A 20,668-nucleotide genomic window follows, 5' to 3' on the forward strand; every position below is an offset into this window, starting at 1 on the left:
GGCCTCAACACAGGTAACAGTGGGATGGACCCCACGAGCCACCACTACACTTTGGAGCTTACTGGAGCCATTGGTTGAGAAACCAAATAATCCTGAAAGCAAGGTATAAGGTGAGGTGAGCAACAAGTTTAGTGAACAACAAGATATGTCGCATTCTAGGATGAAAAACCAAGCACTGATTATTTTAGAATTCATGTAGTGATTACCTGCTTTGGTTGGCCATTTCTACACCCAATAGTTGTCACGATTATATGACCCGTCTCTGTGCCATTTCCATCGACCACAGCAGTTTCCATTTCCTAGAAGAAAAATTCACATTTCATAGAGAAGGCTAATATGCTATCAAGCAAGCAGAGATAAGATTATATTAAAACCTACCTTGTCATCCCTTATCTTCATATCATTCATTTCTTCAGGCAACCTATCCATGCTGATAGCATTTCCACTTGTGTTTCTCAATCCAGTCGCAGGCACCACACTAGCTGATGCCATTTGCTGCAAATGGGGAACCAAACAGATCTTGTTCCAGTATGTTGCAGAATCACCTTTTTTTCTACACCCAATCCTTCACCTGCTTTAAAAAATGCAGAGGACCATTTCAGTAAACAAAACAAGCTGAAAAAAGAAAACAGTGGATTCTTCAGGCTAATCCCTCCCCAAGATTTAAAATATATATACAAGGAAAGAATCTGAGTCTTGCAACAGAAGTCCAATGCATGGACCACTGCAAACTGGTCAATGACCATAACTCTGCCAGCCAACGCAATGTAGTGTTTTGAGGAACCCTGACCAACATTTTGTAGGGCTTGATTGGCTAATGAATTGCAGTTTCCTTGTCTAACTATCATCAAACCCACCAACTAAGAAATCCAGGCCCACTAATGTTTCTTTGCAAAAAAATAAAATAAAAAATAAATCAGGATGGATCTGTGGCAGTAGAGATTGTTTGCAGTTTCTACTCATACAGGAAATGGCATTTATCAAACAAAAGGCAGGGTTTCTTTAGGTCATCAGCTCTGCAAGGAAGAGCTAATCCAAGCCAATGCATTCACCATTTAACAATAGATGCCAATGCTCTTATGTATGCCACACCACATGCACTCAATATGCTAAGTTTTCAAGGCTGAAAGAAATTTTTATCAAAACCAACAAGAAAAACAGCCCACATGATTTTTCTACTCTAAGCAATATTGTCCCAACAGATGTGGGGAAACTTAAAGAGAGTGCAAAAACAGTATGAGCTAGATTTAGAAGTTTTATCTATTTCTTAAGAAACTTTTTCTTTTTCCTTTTTTCTTTTTTATCACCAAGCCTTTTGAGTATTAAAATTCATTGCCTCCAGACCAGATATTGTACCTCTTGAATCTTCATCCTAGGCTCCGACTGATTCAATTTCTGAATTTTCTCTTCTAGGGTGTCTATATAGTCTCCCAGTTGTATATCTTGCTACCAATCCTCCCACAGAATGTGCAATAAAGGAAATCTTCCCACAGTATTTAAATCACATAACAACACCTCACTATTGCTTGATAGACGTCACATTGTTTTGGAATCTAGAAATTACCTGGCTAAATATCACTAAGTTAAAAGATTATGTATTTTCATCACCTATGTTCAACTGTAGTCCAAACCTTTTAACTCATGATATTAGTTACCACCCCTGTTCAATTACACTACCTCAAACACTAGACTGCATTTACCACCCGTCTAGTCACCACATGACAACATTCTGCAAGTCAAATATATGTATTTCTAAGCTAAAAGAAATAATGAAATCATGTAAACATATTTAGTCTTCATTATAACAATAACATATGGACAATCAAGAGAGAAAAAATAAGATGATTACATATAGAAAAAAAAAAAACAATATATAGATCAGCCCAATGCAAAACCTCCTTCATTCTATCAAGACTCATGCTTACAAAAAGAGAAAAAAAAGAAAAAAAAAGAAAAAGAAAAATACACCTGGAATATTGATGATAGTTTCTGAAGTTGAAGAACAAAAAGACATTCAAGTGCAAAACACAAGACAACAATCACTAGAAAAAAATCCTACCAGGAACTAAAAAATAGAAAATGGAACAATAACTAAGAAACTTACCTAGTACCTGTTTCTGAAAATTTCCATGAGGCTATGACCAAAAGTAAATCAATAACAAATAAAAACCCCAATCAAACTGAACCCAATATTTTGGACCACACATTTCATAAGAGCATCTAACCTCTCCTGTGACAAAAGAGGATCATCGCATTGGCTGAATTGAATTAGACTCCTCTCAAAAGGGAAGGCATGAAGCACATAATAAATTACACAATCTTTTTTCTTTTCTTTTTGAAACTAATAAATTACACAGATTAGATAAATGCTAATACTAGTGAGCACATACATGCTGTCTCTGAACCTGGGATGCCCTCAACTTGCTATCGGATAATGCATTATTCTTGGTAGCAGGAGTTGCACTTTGTGGCACATATAGAAATCGCTCTTCCTTAGGCCTCAACATAAAATGGTAAAACTGGACACAAATAATAATATAAAATAATTTAATCATTGAACCTACAGTTTTGCCTTTGGGCTCTTCATTCTCATGGTGACCATTCTCCAAATTCTGCAAGTAAAGAAATCCTAAGATAGAACCATCCTGAGGAGAACCATGAAATAAAGATTTAAACTAATCCAAAACTCATATACACCTTCATTTTTTGGACTTGACAAATGCCCTGACATGTGTTTTATAGGTGTTTTTAACAAGGTTGCTGCCTTAGAATATCTATGGTCTCCATGTCCAAGAGTTTTTCTTCTAGTCTGTGATAAAAAGTAAACAATGATTTTTCAATTAAAAAAAAGGACAATCATGAGAAAGAAACAAGAGAGCACTAAAATAGTTGTCTTCTTATTATTTCGAAATGGCAGAACCCATTGAAGTTGAAGCTTAATTCTAGCTTAAGTCTAAGAAAGTTAACAAAGAAGCTACAAGAACATCTGCATGTCAGTCTTCAATTGAAGTATCTTAAGTTCACACCATTATTGTAGTTTGACAATGTGAAACTATTGCTTATGTAGTTTGAAATACTCCAAAAATCATCATTAAAGCTGCATTTGGATGCACTATCAAACAGAATACCAGTAATTAGTTCAATGAAGTGGATAAACCAGATTGCAATTACCATCCTTAGTATTGATATTGAGGACTAGGGCCTAAATTGAAATCATGTTACCATCAAGTTGCACTTGAAAAGTATGCAACTCAGTTTGAAATCTACTTCCTCATTGTGAATGCTAAGCTTTTCAAAACCTGGACCAGACCAAATGATCAGGGACCACACCCATAATTCGCCACCAAAATGGCTGGATAACTGTAAAGACAGGCCCATTAAGTGATGAACTATTTTCTTACAAAAAAGGCAAAAACACTTGTAAAAGCTCAAAACCATGACCTACATTCGAAACCCCGATGCAAAACAAGGACAACTGCATCATTTCATGATTTCTTGAACCAATGCAAATAACAAAATTACAACATGCAAAAAACATGAAATGTGCATGCAACCTAACTGGAATGTAAGACCGATATCTTGGAATAGATTTACAGGAGAATAGTTGAACAATTTTGATTTAAGAGGGATCCATGAGGAATTTACAAAAAAATACCTCCTTGAAAACCACACTATGCAAAGACTGCAAAAATCAATGATAACAGTCACATACCTCGCTCAATAGTAACTAACTATGTAAAACCAGGTAAAGAAAGAACAGATGATAAAAGGACAAGAGCGTAATTTGGTCAGAGAAAATATTTGAAAACAAATAAAGAAAAGATGCCTAAGGTTTCATATGCATACCTTAATCATTTTATACACACAGTACACAGAGCAAGCAAAGCCCAGCAAATTCTGCAAGTGCCCCTGTCAGGTTAGAGAATATGCTGCGGCTTCCTGAAAATACACGTCAAGTTAATATCCCAATCTGCAAAAGCATAGGAAAGCACCAAACTCATAACAACATCAGCTAGAATAACTGCAACGGCTAAAAGATGGTATCATCATCATATCCTTGTCCCAGCTATTTGGGGTCAGCTTTGTGAATCATGTTTCACCAATGACCAGCTGCCTACCAGACATCAGCCCCCAGTAAATGGGCTGCTGAAGAGATGTTCTTGATTTCATTAATTGAGAAAAACAGTTTCAAAGGCACCAGATTAGATGGGCTACCCAACACCCAAGAAACAAAGTTGCAAGAATATCCTTTGACAACAAGCACCAATTTAGTTTTCTTTGAAAATAGTATTTCTGTCGTTGATTGCTTCACCACTACCCCAAAAAAGCAAAGATGAATGAAACCATTTTCATACCTAACATCATCCTTCAAACCCACCCAGATTTCCAAAAACCATGAGGTAGTGGAGTCCATCTTTCAACCAGCTTCGATGGAAAAACACTACTGTGAATTGAATTTACCCAACCTTGATGAAGGCTTGAGGCAATACACCTTTAATCTCTGTCTGAAACTAATAAGCATACTTATGATTTTTTTTTTCTCTAGGAAAGCATATAAATGAAGCAACAAAAATATAAATTAAGACCTGCCCAATGTTTACCCCTATCCATGGCTTGAAAAATGGATGACTATAATTCATCCGATCAGTGCAATTTTAGCATGGTAGTCTATGAAATGTGTTATGGAGTTAATGAACAGTTCAGGTCACTTAATCGGACTGTCCAAGTGAACCAGTGTAACTAGGAGCACTATAACCTCTACATATGCAATTAATTTCATAAAAGAAAAAAGACAAAAAGCCAAGTGCATAGCTAAATATAGCAACTATTTTCAGAAAAGAAAAAAGACTAGTTCTCAAATGCTCTGTTTACGCTTTCTGAAATTGGGGGAAAAAAAAAAAGGTACAGAAATGGTTACGCTCAAGAGCTGGATAGCACAAAATGACGAAATCAAATAACAATAAGCATATAAAAAATTAACACAGTAATAGCATTTGGGATTTAGACAATCATTAACAATTTTAATCTCCTGAATGGAGTAGGGTCTCAAATGTCAATTTCCCACCACAATACATCTTGTCTCACTACCGTCGATCTGACCTTTCTACCTCTTTCAACTACTTGATTGCCTATGAACCTTCTTGCATGAGAATCTAACGAGAACTAATGTTAGATAAGAAAATTGATAAACTGTTCATTTTCAATAGAACTAAAATGAATGGAAAAGGACAATCCACAAGTTTGGGCCATTTGGCATTTAATCGAGCATGTAAGGTGCCAAAGCATAACATAACCAAATTTAAAAAAAAAAGATTGATGAAAACTTCACAGATTCAATCATTTGCACCTCGTTTTATAACCTACAGTCATAGACAAAATTCAAAAAAAAAAATTGATCTAACAAATGAATGACAGATATATACAAAGAGGCGACTGTAGATCTTCGAGGAGATATTCGTGCTTTATGGAGAGATCCATTGAATGCTTGAGATGCAAGTGGCTAAGGCTTCCTTGATGTCCATATCATACATCGGATTGCAGAGATCCTCGTATCTCATCCTTAGACATGTTAAAAGAGAGATAGAGATTAAAAACCCCTAAGAGAGAGAGAGAGAGAGAGAGAGAGAGAGAGAGAGAGAGAGAAACCCTATATGAGTAGAGGTGGATTGAGAAAGGGGAAACGAAGAGAGATGGTCGATTGAGAGAGGGAAAAGGGGAAATAGAGAGAGAGAGAGACGGTCGATTGAGAAAGGGATAGTAAAGGTGGAGATGGCGATGGCTGTCGCTGCATCTAGAGAGAGAGAGAGAGAGAGAGAGAGAGAGAGAGAGAGAGAGAGAGAGAGAGAGGCGTCTAGTGGTAGGGATTGAGGGAGAGAGGGTTGCTTGTAGAATTTATACCCGATCACTAACCGACGCCCCTTTTTAATTAGCGCCGGTAAATTAGCCACGCACATCGTTGGCTAATCCTACTTTTGTTGTAGTGCACCATGTCTTTTATATGCCATCCAATCCCTTCAGAACAGGAACACCAACAGGATAAATGGACGTCCCAAAAGGTAGATCATTCCAAAGCTCTGGTGGGCAGCACCATGTGATTTTAGAGGTTTTTGGCTTGACTTTAAATGGTGTGGCCCACGTAAGTTTTTAAATTGGCCCGATTTTTGGGTTCCAAGTAGAACATAAGAACACGCACACATTATGGAAGAATTGGATGTCATGCACACATTCTGGTGGGCCCCACAAATAGTGTTTTCTATTAAGCCTAGGGCACAAAGCTTTGCAGTGGATCTACACGTGCAGCAACTCAACCATATGATGCCTATTGTTGTTCGCCTAGGAAAGCCAAAATCCAATGGCCCATGTTCCCATAAATCACACCAATCATACAATCCCAACCGCTCACTACAACAAATGTGACTTGTAGCAGCGCTCACAAGCGCTGCTATAAATCCCTAAAAGCGCCGGCGATTCTATTATTGGTGCTAGTCAAGCGCCGATAAAGTATTGGCGGCGCTAGGGAACTTCTATCGGCGCCTTTCTCAGCGCCGATAATTGGATGTTTTTCCAGCGCGAAAAAGCGCCGCTGTAAATCAAGTAGAGCGCCGGTAAATATGCTTTGTGGACACTTTTTTGCGTAAGATTTCTACACAAGCGCCGCGAGAAGCCTTTGTATGGATTTGAGAGGCCCTAGCATGCTAGTAATTTATTTATTATTATATATAATTCAATCAAAACCTGTATTTTTTAAATATTTGAAACATAAAAATGATGCAATACAAATTAAACTGAATATTAAACAAAATTTATATTACCACACAATAAAAAAAAATATATTACAATAAATGGTCTTAAATGTAAATAAATAAATAAAAACAAATCCTCTATATGGTCTACTCCTAGCACGAGTGGCGTCAAAAGGCTGAATGTTCCCAATGAGAAAAGAATACCAAACATAACAGAAAGAAAAAAGATAGAAAACTTGGAAAACTACTCCTTACAGTGAACTATTAATTTATCTGGAATTGTTCTAACAAGTTGGTCAGCTGCAAATTTCCAATCAGCAGCACTGCAAAAGAAAGCAAGAAAAAAAAAATCCACTGTGAATGGTTAAGAAAAAAGAAGATTGAATTTGTGAAATACCCAAAAATAAAAAATAAAAATAAAAACAAAAATATGAGATAATAGTTCTTAACTTGGATATTGTGTTTAACTAAGCTCATATAACGTGAAAAAGAAGAAGAAGAAGAAGAAGCAGCAGCAGAAGACGAATGAGGAGAGAAAGAATAAAAAATAAAATAAAATTGGGGTATGAATGTAAACAATGTTATTGATCTTGTGAAGGCATGCACGCTGCATTTGGATGCCCAAGTGAGCTGAATTGTGAACAATCAGTTTAATCAAGAGGATATGACGAATGGGATTTGTTGTTTTTTTGAATCTGTTGAACCTGATAGTCATCTTATCCAAATTCAAAAAAAAAGAAAAAAAAAGAAAGTCTTTCAATGCCATATATAACCATCAGATTGTAAAAATCATAGAATTCATGTTTACCTCTGCTTTAAATTCTTTTCAACTACAAAATCAAATTAAAAGACCAGCTCTTCCAGTATGAATCGGAATACAACACTGTCTTGAACTCCAGATTGATGTTGACTCAAAATTGATGTTGGCCATGAGATGGTTGAGGAATTAGTTACTTGCATATTGACAAGGAGAATTACAGAACCACTCCATCTGTACAAAGTACATGAACGGCAGAGATCTCAAACATGTCACCAAGTGGTGGGACATAAGAGGTAACTCCCCACAACGCAGAATTCCAAACAATGCCAATTATAGAAAACCAAACCAAACTAATTATGTTCGAGAACCAATAGCAGTGATGTTGTAGAGATAGGGCCAAAAACAGAAAACTACACCTGAGTTGTTGAAGGATGAAGCGAAAGGTTAAGTACAGGATCAACAAATGGCCAGGATACAGCCATGAGCTACTGGAAACATCCTCATCATCTTCATCATTTACTTCAAACTTCGACTTGTCAGATTCTTCCTCATCATCTTCATCTTCTTCATCAGCTTTAGCTTTTGCTTTGGATTTAGTTACTATTACATCCGACTGAAGAATAATATATTTAGATGCAATAGTATTTTCTGTTTACTGCATTCAGATAAACAGAAGTCCAAGACTCATGTCAGAACCTTCATTGAAGAGGAAGCCAAGTAAGACAGTGATTGGATGATGATTTAAGAAAAGCATCTTCTTTTCTGTCTTTCTTTTAATTTGAAGTAACTTGGAAAATGGGAGAATAAGTATTCAGTTCATGGAGGCCTGACTTATTGTTGTTTCCATGGATCATCATCTGCAATCTGCAATATGAGGAGATTAACTGGTTTGTTCTGCCTGAACGGATGCAAAGACCTGCAAGGGAGAAAAACAACTTAAGTTGTACTGGAAGGGAGATCCCCATCTGAATTATTGAATAATGACAAGAGTACAACATTTACAAAAGCTATACAAATTTATACTGAAAAATATATGGCAGATCCATGCTGAAGCTTGGTAGATCCCCATCTGAATTATTCAATAATGAAAAATATAGCACATCCATGGATATGTATAATACTCTACATGTGGGACCTACAAACTCATCTGAATGAAAAATACAACAATGAAATTAAAATTCCAAATGAAATCAGAATTCCAAAGAAAACCCAATTCAGCTACAAATTATACGAGTGAAGCACTTAAGAAGCTCATTCACACCATTAGTGGAAGATACACCTCCTTTAATGCTAGGAGCAATAGTAGGCTTAGTTAGCTGGAATTTTTCCAATTCATCACTTGCAATGGATAACTCATGATCTGCAGCTTGAGATTCAAGGACTTCCTTGCAAATGCTACTCCCAGTCCCAGGAGCCATGCTGACTAATTCACAATCTCAATTTCACACAACCCAGACAAACAATGGCCAATGCTATGTTATAACATTCCAACTCCTTCCTGCAGCTGCACCTATCCGGTGCAACAACCTAAGAAAATCTTTGCTCTCACATAAAATGAAATACATGATTAATGCCAATCCATTCACTGCTGCAGTGGCAAGAACTGTTGCAGTTGCTAAGCCTTGTGCCACTTGGCTAGGATATGCACAGTTTCACAATCCTGTTTGTCAAGCACCTAAGGAAAAATAAAATAAAAAAGCAGATTTGAGTCCTCTATGATGCACTAATCACAATTACTGGACTATAATTTTCTTACCAACCAAATGATGTAGTTGCAGTAAAAACAATAGCAAGCCTATTGAACTGAAACCATAACATTATTTGTACGAAACCGTTCATAATACAGAAAATTGATATTTATTTGTTGATAGATAGTCTTTAGCAAATCACATCCATATAAGAATACTCAGCTTTTGATATCACTGTTCTCTCACATAAACTTGTATAAATTTAGCTCAGTCACCCTTCTCATGCCAAAATGGAAATTAATAATCACCACGACCTAAACTTAAATAAAAAGAAACCAGAGACATACATCACTGCCATACAATTCCAATCCAATCCCGATTCATGAATTAAAGGAAATTATTCAAATTTCACACTTACATTAGGAATAACTCACTGAAATTCAACTGATTAGAGGCTTTTCGAACTCATATATATAGAAACTCTGCTGTACTCATAAACCTAATCGACAACAAAGATCCAAACAAACAAAGGACCCCATTTCTCAAGAACAGTCACAAGCCTAACGCATAACAAAATCAGATTTTAAAAAAATAAAATAAAAAAAAAAATCAGCAATTTCCACTGTCCTCTTCTACAGCTAAACCTTCCCTTTGATAAGAAAAGAGAAAAACCAAAACAAGAAGCCCATTCTACATATCAAAAAAATAAAAATAAAAACTAAAAGTAGATGCAAATTTAACAGAATCTGATTAAAATATTCAACAGTTTAAACCATTCCTAAAATTTTAAACTGGTAAAAGTCAAATTCAAAGCTGTTGAATATTTTAATCAGATCAAACACAAAGAATAGGATCTTTTGGGTTTGCAGAGACAACAATTGTTGCTCATTTAGCAATCATAAGTAATAGGATCTTTTCGGCCTGCAGAGACAGTTGTTACGACTAATAATAACGAATGTTAACCATAAGGGAAAAAAATGAGGCGAACAATTCATATAATCCAAGGCACCTATTATGCAATATATAACCCAATATATGCAAGCAGGCCCTGCTTCACTGATTTGGAGCATCGATCTGATGGGTCCACCAATGAAGGGGATGCTCCAAAAGTATCCAACTAGAAGACTATACTCTTCTAATCAGCAGCCCACAAATAGATGGTTAAGGAAAAAAATGCAGCAACAGTCTAGAAAAAAGGCCAATGATTGAAGGGTAGGGGTTTGCCCCGATCAGGAATACTCTTGAAGGGTGGGGCACATTAGATTAACGGTCTGGATCACTGAACCATGGGTCCCACATACAGACTGGATGAATCAGGATGTAATACATGTCAGAACACCAAAATCTCTTCTTCTTCTTTACTTTTTATTTTTACATATAATGAATTTTATGCAGAGATGCAGTGAAGCAAGAAGTCATCTGCAGAGATAATTTGAAGGAAGAATTCGCCTAGATTTCATGAGAAAGAAATCAGAACAGGAGAATATTATGCTCGAAAGCTAAGAGAATATAATAGAAACTCAAAATAGTAAACAAAAAACAGGAATCCAAAAATACAGTGAGTATCCTGTTTAACACAAGCCAATCAGCTCTAACCACCAAAGATGAAAGGAACCTCTTTTCAACCAATATGTCAATCGACCCAAGAAACAGATGGCAGACTAGAGCCACTCACATCAATGGGACAATAGATGTTCAGCTGAAACACCAGATCGATATATACATAATTCTTCACAGACACAGCCCTGTTGAGTGGTTAAGGATCTTTCCAATAACTGACAACTTCAAAATCTAAAACTACGGTTCTTTCCATAGAGATTGACACAATTCAACATTCTCAAATGAAAAAAAAAAAAAAAACGAAAATGGAGAAAAGAGAAACCTCAGAAACTGACTCCCTTCCGGATCACTGCCACCTACCATGGCAAAATCCAAAGCATAAAGTCCCAAATGAAAAAACCAGTAGAATTCAAACTGATAACTCTTCCCTGAAATCCTCGAAGCATTAGATAAGAACCTAATCGGATCGGAATCAAACACAGCAGAAATAACGGAAATCTAAACCGAGTATTTATAAAAATAAAATAAATAAATAAACACCTGAAAATTCTGACTACATAATCGAGTGCAGAAAACACTCCACCCGTCACGAAATCCAACAGAATTCAGATCGAAAAACTGCAAATCGAAGTATCGAACAAATCAGAACTGTATCACACAACAAATCGTTTCTATGTATTCCTATCAAGCAACATAGAAAAATCCCTAATTAGGATTTCAACATTGAATTAGGGTTTTCACATAGAAAATCCCTAATTAGGATTTCAACATAATAAATCCCTAATTAGGGTTTCAACATTGTAAATCCCTAATTAGGAAATCACTAAGGTTGAAATTGATGAAATCTAGACTCTTACCTGTTTCAGATCTTCATCTAAGCCTTGAAATTAATGGCAGCTCGCACACGCGCGCGTGCGTGTGAGAGAGATAGAGAGAGAGAGAGAGAGAGAGAGAGAGTCGGGGGTAGGCAGAAGCTGAGAGTCGCGCGAGAGAGAGAGAGTCGGGGGTAGGAAGAAGCTGAGAGTCGGGAGAGAGAGAGAGAGAGAGAGAGAGAGAGAGAGAGAGAGAGAGAGAGAGAGAGAGAGAGAGAGAGAGAGAGAGAGAGAGTCGTCGGGAGAGGTAGAGAGAGAGAGAGTCGGGAGAGGGACAGGGAGAGAGAGAGTCGTCGGGAGAGAGAGAGAGAGAGTCAGGAGCGAAATGAAAATCGCCTGTTGTTTTTATTTTTATATAGAAACATCCGTGGCCCGCTTTTAAATAGCGCCGCTGCATGGTGCAGCCAAAGTCCCGATTTTACCCATTTTTGTTGTAGTGATTGTAGCATGTGACTACCCTCAAGAAATTGGAGATATCTATGTCCTATAGTTTCACATATAGGCTTCGAAATGATGAGGGAAAGGATTGGTATAAGATTCAACACATACCCTCCCTCGACATTCGTGGAAGCTATCAAATCGTCAGGAGCACCTTCCACCAAAATATGCTGACGCTATTTCTGAAGATAAATATTGAGATGTGGAATTTGTTGTTGTCATGACTGGCAATCAAAGACAGGCTTTCATTCTTTGTTGCAGACTGATTCAGGATATCTCCCTAGTAAAGCCGGTGAGATTTACTTCTCATCTGATTTCTCTCCTTTCCATTCATACTTTCAACTACAATCATGGCCGTTTTAAATTCTGAGTTTCTTTATTGCTATGGCCTTTTTTTTTTTTTTTTTTTTTTTTTTTTCAGTTTGTACAAGTTGGGCCCCTTTTTCAAATTTTTAGTGCATGGACCATAATATCAGCATTTTAGGTCCTGAACAATGGCAGCACTTCTAAAAGCTGAAAACCCCAATGTCTAATACCTCCCGTCATGCATGTTAACTGTTGGATGAAATGGTTGAACAAGGAATGTTTTGGATGGATCATATTCGAGTCCCATTTTTCTTCTCTACTGGTGAGTTAGCTCACATAGCAGTATGGTTGGATGACCTACATTGAAAATTGATGCTGCAGGACAAGCTTCAACAATTGAAAGTGAGGCTTCATGTAGCGGTATGGTTGGATGAGCTACATTGAAAATTGACACCACAGGACATGCCTCAGCCATTGAAAGTGATGCTTTGAGAAGAAGAGGGAGAGGATTAGCATAAGATTCAACATGTACCCTTCATTAACATAAATGAATAAGATGTGGATATGGTGTTGTTGTGACTAGCAATCAAAGACGAGCTTTCCTTGTTTACTGCACACAGTTCATGATCTCTCCAAAGCAAAGCAGGTGAGATTTACTTGCTTTTTAATCTCTCCTCTTTATTGATACTGTCAACTATAATCATAGCTGTTTTGACTTCTAGTTTACATTATTGCTATGCTATTTTCCTTATTTTTCAGTTTGTACAATAGGGCCACCTTTTCATCTTTTTGGTGCCCTATTGATAGTGGGAAACACAATGTCAGCATTTTGGTCACTGAACAATGGGCCCACTTGTACAAAATGAAAACCGAAATAGTACTCTGTAATCCTTCGGACAGAGCATCATATAATACCTGTTATACATCATGCATGCTAACCGTTGGATGAATTACCTCAAAAAAGAACATTTTGTGTGTGGGCACATTATTTATCTATTGATGAATCAGTCCACATGGCTGTATGGTTGGAAGACCATACCATTGATGCCCCATTGGATAAAAGTTGCACTTGTCTGACCTTTGAAACTTTTCTTTCATCATCATGTGTTTTTAGACTATATGGATTTGATAATTGACCTTTTTTTTTTTCTTCTTCTTCTTCTTCTTTTAGCCGCATTTGAGGGACACCATTTGGATGATAAGGATGAAATTGCCAATGTGATTTTTAGACCATCCAGCCATAAAAGGTCCCTCTAAAGGGATGGTCCGGATCATCAAAATATGCAACCATGTGTGCTTGATTTGTTCATAATTGTTAGAGCCAAGAAATGGACGTCAACCACTAATCCTTATATTGAATGCTTATAAAGACGCATTGAGGTTGGAAAGTCTCAAGCTTGTGCAACCCAGCTCCCTTGCAAGCCAACACAGGCCTGGATGGAAGACGCGCAAAATCCAAGCTGTCCATCAGGTGGGTCCCCACTTCTTGATGCCATAGCCCAAAATCCAGGCGAGTCCACTCCATGGAAGGATCACCAAAAGGGCCCCATGCCCTAGGAATTCTGTGCAGCTAGACCTATTTTGAGTTCTTTTCTAAGCACATCATATATATGGCTTAACAAACTGTTGTATCTCAGACTAAAGGTAAGTGGTATCACATTTCTGTTGTATCTCAAATAAATTTAATTCAGTTCCTTGGCCTCCCATTTGATAGGACATTGGAAGAAGTACACACTTTCTGTGGAAAATTTTACTCTGAGAAAATTTCTTGGATCTTCTTCTGTTAATTTCCTTTTTCATTTCTGGTGTGTTATCTATTGGAATTGCAGCATCTGATGCCTTGAAGTGAACAGCAAGGACATGGATCCTACATAGTGGGCCAAGACTATCATCTAAATAGCAACGTTTATGTTGCCCGTGTCTTTTGCATTATAAGTTTTGATTATATGTTTGTTTTCGAGTGACAAAGGTAAATGAGAAGACTTGATTTGTTCATGTTTTGATTTTCAAAACATTGTTACTTTGCGATTGCAGAAAGGGAATTAATAACTGTATTCAAGGAGAAATCCAGTGGAAGTTTGTTCCATTTTATGGTTCTTATTCTGGCTTCCTCATTTATGAATAGCGTGAGATAATTGGATGATGTTTTCAAACTGTAGAATGAGAATGTTTGGATTTTTTTTTTCCTTACCAATCTTTAGTGCTTCAATATAACAAAGAGTTCCCATAATGTTTGACTTGAGCAACTATTTAGAGGGTAGGCTCGAGTGTCCACAATGCTTGCATGGATGCATGATCAAAGCTGTTCATCAAAGTGCAACCACAATATGGCTTTCGTTGTGTGGAATTCAGGTCTGTCCACTCATCTAATGGCCACACATTTACATTAAATGCTGACCACACTTGTATGGAGCCTTACCAATCGCATGCACCAAAATAGCATAAGCATGTGAGGTAAGAGCTTTTTCATCAGATGGACCAGTGTGTACAAAACAAATGGATGTCTAGAAGAAAACTATATCAGCCAATCCATTTCTTTTGTATAGTCTCCAACCTGAGAAGCAAAACTTCCTGATTTTTTTGCGCAAGAACATCTAATCAATCTGGTTCATGTAATGGAATTATGGAAAGCTGGGATCTCATATACATCTTCCATATTGGCATGTGCAGCTATATGTGGATGTGCACAGCTCCACACACCTGTGGGCTTAGCAAACAACTGTTTCAGATTTACTTAATTTGGTATTGATTTGGTTGGTCCTTGTATATGATATTTGCCTATATTGCATGCGTAACTCTTTAACTGCAGTAGTGTAATTTTTGTTGTCGGCAGGGAACTCAACGAGGAGCAAGTACATTTGGATTTGCTTGCAGTCAATCCATTCGAAACCCATGTCAGATGATAATAGTAATCTCACATCCCAAGCTTAAATTTGGATGGTGTTAGTAATATTTCTACAATTTTACAAGTTCTCTTTTTGTTATAACCCAACCATATCTAATCGGAAGTTCCTTGCCATTTTTTCCCTAGACAATTGATATTTATATTCTTTTCCTCTCCATATTTTGTAGGACATTGACCGGCAGATTAGAAGCTTGGTTCTGTAGGGTTTTTGGCCCATCTTCCACCTATGGCAGAGCTTATCAATTAAAGTTTGTATCTCACAATTGCTGGCCCTACTTGTAAATTGTAACGTGCATACACTTCAACCCAATGCACTATGAACTCATATTTTCTCCATGATTAGTTTTAGGGGTCATTTGGATGCCTGTAAGTTTTATTAGTTGTAAAGGGTCTACAGGTGTTTGGATAAGAAATTTCACTGTCAGTTACAATATAGCATGAGCTCACTTTCAGGTGGAACTTATTTGCAACTTAGAAAGTTATAGGCATCCAAATGGACACTTGAAATAACTATATGCTTCCACTACTATAGATTCAAGCAAACAAATTATAGCATTTGACTTTCAGGTTTTACTTACAAATTTGATTTAGGAAATATTGTGATGACCACTAGACAGATTGTTGAGGGTCAAATATTGCATATCAGAGCCAGTTACTGCCTGGATTTACAAACATAGTACTGTTTAATGGCCTAATTTAATCATGTTTGTGATGTAGGGCATATTCACGAGCCTGGACTGGGAAAGGGTACTAAAAGCATGGATTTAACGGTCTGAAGGCACCAAGGCAAGCGACAGACCCTAGGAGACCAAGATCGACAGATTTGCATGCCAAGGATCCAAGAAAATCGAGAAATTGAAGCTCAAGTGGCCTGAAAAGTGTCCAGAATGCAAGTTCATAGGGTTCCCACCATCTGATCAATTCAAAACTCTATATATGGCCTGAGGACCATAAATAAACCGTACATGTCAAATTGCAGCTCCTGGATCTCTGTGAAAGTGGCTCAACTGACAGATCAGCCACCAAAACAATGATATGGGGCCCGCCTGCTATCAGCATACGCTTCAAATTTGGTCCCCACGGTTAAAATGAGATGGAACAACGATTGGATGGATCAGATCTCTGGTATACATCACCATAGGACCCACACAAGCGGTGCATGTGCACAGCTTGGACAGGCGCCGTCGCGCACCACACGAATTCATATCGGTCAGCATTGCGCTGACCGATGAATTCCATAAAAATTTCAAAGACGCAACAGCGTCTTCGACGTTTTTTCCGGGCGTTGATTGTGGGCCCCACCCATCGGGTATTCTGATCATCTGGACCGTCTAATCGATCAATAGGTGGGGCGTAACCCTCACCTAGATGTCCTTTTCATCCCATCATGCACACACGTGTAAAAAAAGATCGAACGGAAGATGGACAGTGGACTGAACCAGCTTGTGGGCCACACTGAAATCTAACCAAAACCATCCCTTCCTGAACAGTTTTTCGTCCTGAATCCAATGGACGGATTGGATTTCCCAGAAAAACAGTGAAGTGGGCTCCACCATTGTCACAGCGTCAGATGACGCTACTCTGTTTTTGCGTCCGGAAAACCCGGGTTTTCCGTGCAGTTCTGGCCCACCATAGTTGATCAGAGGCATGATCCAAACCATCCATCGTGTATCCCATCCAGAGATTTCCCAAGGGACGTCATCTATTTGGAAAGAATGCGTTGGAAGTGGAAGTTTTCTCTTCCGTTTTCTTGGCTGCAAAACGCCCCTACGCACCAGCCTTGCGTAAATAAATCTTCCGCACCTACTCCTTCTCAGACTCAACCTCTCCACGCTCCTACGCACCAGCCTATAAGGGGGAGAGGGACGTCAGGGAGAAGGGAGGTCGGCTGGAACGTGTTCAAGGAAGAGAAACGGAGAGGGAAAGGGAGCAGAAGTTTGTTGCTGGCACGTGGGCTGCTGGACGTTGGCTGGACAAGTGCTGGACGGTGGATATGGAGCATGAGAGAGTACAGGAAGCTTGGCTTTCTGTGGGACTTGGGCTGAACGTCAGGGAGGCTGAAAACGGGAAGAGTTTGGAGGGACGAGAAGCGGGTTTTCTCTCTTCTTCCTTCTTGTTCTTTTCTTTTCCTTTTTATTTTATTGTTTAATCAGCCCATTCATGTGTGGCTAATCCTCTTAGCTAGGGCTAAGAGGTGAAGCTTGTGGCGAGATGGGAGATACTATATTCCTGCTTTTCATTTAAATTCATGAACTGAAGTTGATTTGCATTAATGGAATGTTTTTTTAGTCTTTAATGGTCTGTTGTGACTGAAATTACAATGGGTCTGCAACGGCTTTGAATATCCCTTTTTCTTCCCCTTTTTATGTTTATGAAGTTAGGAAGCCCTGTTGTTCATCATTGTTCCATGGGCATGGTAGGATGACAGTACTCTTCCTGATCTTCATACATTGTTGATTAGTTGGTAATTAGTTTAATCCTGTTGTTTGCTTTGTCTCCTGGGCATGGTTAGATGATGGAATCCATTCTAATTCATACACTTTTCATCTCTTAAAAATCAGATCAAGTAAGTTCAGGTTGAATTCCATAATCCTTGATGCAGGCATAAGATCTCCCTGATCTCTACAAGTGGATCCTCTGAATCCCTAGTTTCCTTCCTCTGAATTCCTTAAAAATTTTAGATAATTATTCCACAATTATTTCTTAAGTTCTACTTGGTTTAGATCACATCTTAGTCTAGTTCTAGTTCTACTTGGTTTCAGGAAACGTACAGGTTTCAGTCCCTGTGGATTCGACCTCGGTCTTACCGAGTTTATTACTACATCACAACCCTATACTTGGGGAGTGAACAAGTTTTTGGCGCCGTTGCCGGGGACTGACGGTTACGATTCTCTGAAATTAATTGGTTTTAGGATTAGTTTAAGATTAGGATTTTACTAACCTTAGTTTTTTTTTTTTTTTTTTATTTGAGTTCAAAACTAACTTGTTTCCTGTTTTATAGGATCTTGACATAAGTTTCTCAACTGGTAATTCCTTCCTAATCTCTCTACTTTTTCCTATTTTTAGAATTAGGGTTTAAATTTTAGAAATTTTCTAATTCTAGTATCCTCCCTTCTGTAGGAAATAGTTTATTTTTAGAAATTAGGTTATTTCTTTCCCTTTTTAGAAATTAACTTTCTGTTTTTTTAGTAACTTTCTAATTTTAACTCTTTTAAAATCTAATTTGTTTCCTAATTTATTTTTAGAATTTTTGTTTAGAAATTAACCTTCCTATTTTGTAGGCCTTTAAGATAGAAATTTCTAATTCGGTAAGCTCCTTCTCTACTTCCTATTTTTCAGTTCTCTTTTAGTAATTTACTTTCTAGTAGGACTTTCCTAATTTATTTTAGAAGTTTTCACTGTCTTTTAGAAATTAGTTTACTGCTACCTTTATTTTAAAGGATTATTCCTCTTCTTTTAGAATCTAACTTATTTTGTTTTATTTTGCAGGTCCTTAACTTAGGAGCTTCAATTTGGTAATTCCTTTCCAACTCTCCCTCTATTTCTTTTTAGATTTTCTTTTCCTTTCTTAGGATTAGACTTTGAATTTGATTGAGGGCTGCGAGTGTTTCATGCCCAAGTGGGCCCGTGACAACACTCGACGTCTCTTGACTGAAGGAGGATTGGTTGAGGGGTTGACTATCCATCGCAGGACTAGACACCGCTCGAAATCCCCTGAGTTAACTGAAGTTATGGCTGAAGACCAACCTCCTCTACTTCCACCCAGGGTGGAGGATACCCAAGATGAGAATGAGGTGCAACAGGCACCCCCGCCTCGTACTTTACGAGATTATCTACAACCGGCGGGAGTGAGTACGCCCTCATGCATGATTTTTCCTGAAAACACAGGACAAATGGACATCAAGCTAGGAGTTATCCAACTCCTTCCCAAATTCCATGGACTTGAATCAGAAAGTCCATATTTACATTTGAAAGAGTTTGATGAGATTATAGCTACATTATGTTTTCCTAATGTATCTGTGGATACAATTAGGCTGAAACTCTTTCCTTTTTCCTTAAAAGAGAAAGCTAAGACGTGGTTACATTCACTGCGTTCTAGATCCATTGGCACATGGAACGACATGCAGAGGGAATTCATAAAAAAATTCTTCCCACATCATAAAACGATTACCCTCAGAAAAGCAATCATGAACTTTGCCCAAAAGGAAGATGAAACATTCTTCCAATGTTGGGAAAGGTTCAAAGATTTGGTCAGTTCATGCCCACAACACGGATTTGAAACGTGGCGCATTACAAATTTTTTCTACGATGGACTGACATCTTCCATGCGCCAAATGGTCGAGACAATATGTAATGGAGAGTTCATTAATAAAGATGTCGATGAGGTATGGGATTACCTCGATAGTTTGGCTGAAAAAACACAATCTTGGGACTATTACCCAAAGTCGAACACCACGTCTAGGCCGACTCAATTAAAGGAAAAAGGTGGATTATATCTCTTGAAAGAAGAGGATGATCTCAAGTGTAAAGTGACTACGCTCATAAGGAAAGTTGAGGCCATGGAAGGAAAGAAGGATAAGGTCAATGAAATTGTTTGCGGCATCTGTGATTGCAACATTCACACAACTGAAAACTATCCTACAATACCCGCCTTTCGAGGAGTGTTGAATGAACAAGCCAATGCCGTAAATAATTATCAAAGACCTTTTACTGGACCTAACTCCAATACATACAACCCTGGCTGGAAAAATCATCCAAACTTTAGTTGGAGGAATGGACAGACGGCGACCCCTCCAGGTTTCTTCAATCAAAATCCAAATCAAGTGAAACCTCAAGAGGAACCGGTTCAAAATCCCATACAAGAGCTGGCTCAGGCAATGCGGGGAATTACAGATTTTATGCAAAAGATAGATTCTCGTATGACGGTTATAGAAAAGGGGATGCTTCCTGTACAACCTCTCCCCAATCCTAAACCGCAGTACGAGAATAATGATCCCAGCTCTTCAAATCAGATGGGGCATGCTAAATCCATCACCACTCTTAGGAGTGGGAAGATCATTGATAAAACTCTTCCGGTTAGGCCCGAAAAGCCTCAAGAACCAGAAGAGGACAACAATGATGGATCCAGTGATACCCCATAAAAAGTAGAACCGGAACTTCTAGAGAAGCCAGTTGCTCCATTCCCCCAACGGTTGGTTTCACCAAAACCTCTCTCTAACTCTCAGGATATCCTAGATGTGTTGAAACAAGTGAAAGTCAACATTCCTCTACTTGATGTCGTTAAACAGATACCTTCATATGCCAAATTCCTGAAAGACTTATGCACGACCAAAAGACGGAAAATTATTCAAAAGAAAATCTTCTTGACTGAGAAAGTGAGTGCCATCTTGAAGTAA

At 38.0% G+C, this 20,668-nt stretch overlaps 3 long non-coding RNA genes and 1 other non-coding gene across 6 annotated transcripts; 1 reads left to right on the forward strand and 3 right to left on the reverse strand.

The window, feature by feature from the left end:
• Positions 1–206: 206 nt before the first annotated feature.
• Positions 207–1,250, reverse strand: LOC131258235 (uncharacterized). Its single transcript, XR_009178002.1, has 2 exons — positions 379–1,250; positions 207–299 (listed from the first exon to the last, which is right to left on the reverse strand). It is a non-coding gene; the product is annotated as an uncharacterized LOC131258235 (long non-coding RNA).
• A 9,200-nt stretch (positions 1,251–10,450) lies between these two features.
• LOC131258240 (uncharacterized) lies at positions 10,451–11,631 on the reverse strand. The gene is made up of 3 exons (XR_009178010.1): positions 11,609–11,631; positions 11,292–11,369; positions 10,451–11,179 (listed from the first exon to the last, which is right to left on the reverse strand). It is a non-coding gene; the product is annotated as an uncharacterized LOC131258240 (long non-coding RNA).
• A 509-nt stretch (positions 11,632–12,140) lies between these two features.
• LOC131258237 (uncharacterized) lies at positions 12,141–15,876 on the forward strand. 3 transcript variants are annotated; one of them, XR_009178008.1, is made up of 5 exons: positions 12,141–12,353; positions 12,749–13,013; positions 13,738–14,011; positions 14,197–15,307; positions 15,440–15,876. It is a non-coding gene; the product is annotated as an uncharacterized LOC131258237 (long non-coding RNA). The 3 variants fall into 3 exon arrangements; XR_009178006.1 differs by having other exon boundaries at positions 12,142–12,353; positions 13,738–15,307; XR_009178007.1 differs by having other exon boundaries at positions 12,146–12,353; positions 13,738–14,719.
• Positions 15,877–19,441: 3,565 nt separating this feature from the next.
• Positions 19,442–19,548, reverse strand: LOC131217746 (small nucleolar RNA R71). The gene has a single exon (XR_009157337.1). It is a non-coding gene; the product is annotated as a small nucleolar RNA R71 (small nucleolar RNA).
• Positions 19,549–20,668: the final 1,120 nt, after the last annotated feature.

Source organism: Magnolia sinica, chromosome 10, assembly GCF_029962835.1.
Source record: "Magnolia sinica isolate HGM2019 chromosome 10, MsV1, whole genome shotgun sequence".
Lineage (NCBI taxonomy): Eukaryota > Viridiplantae > Streptophyta > Magnoliopsida > Magnoliales > Magnoliaceae > Magnolia > Magnolia sinica.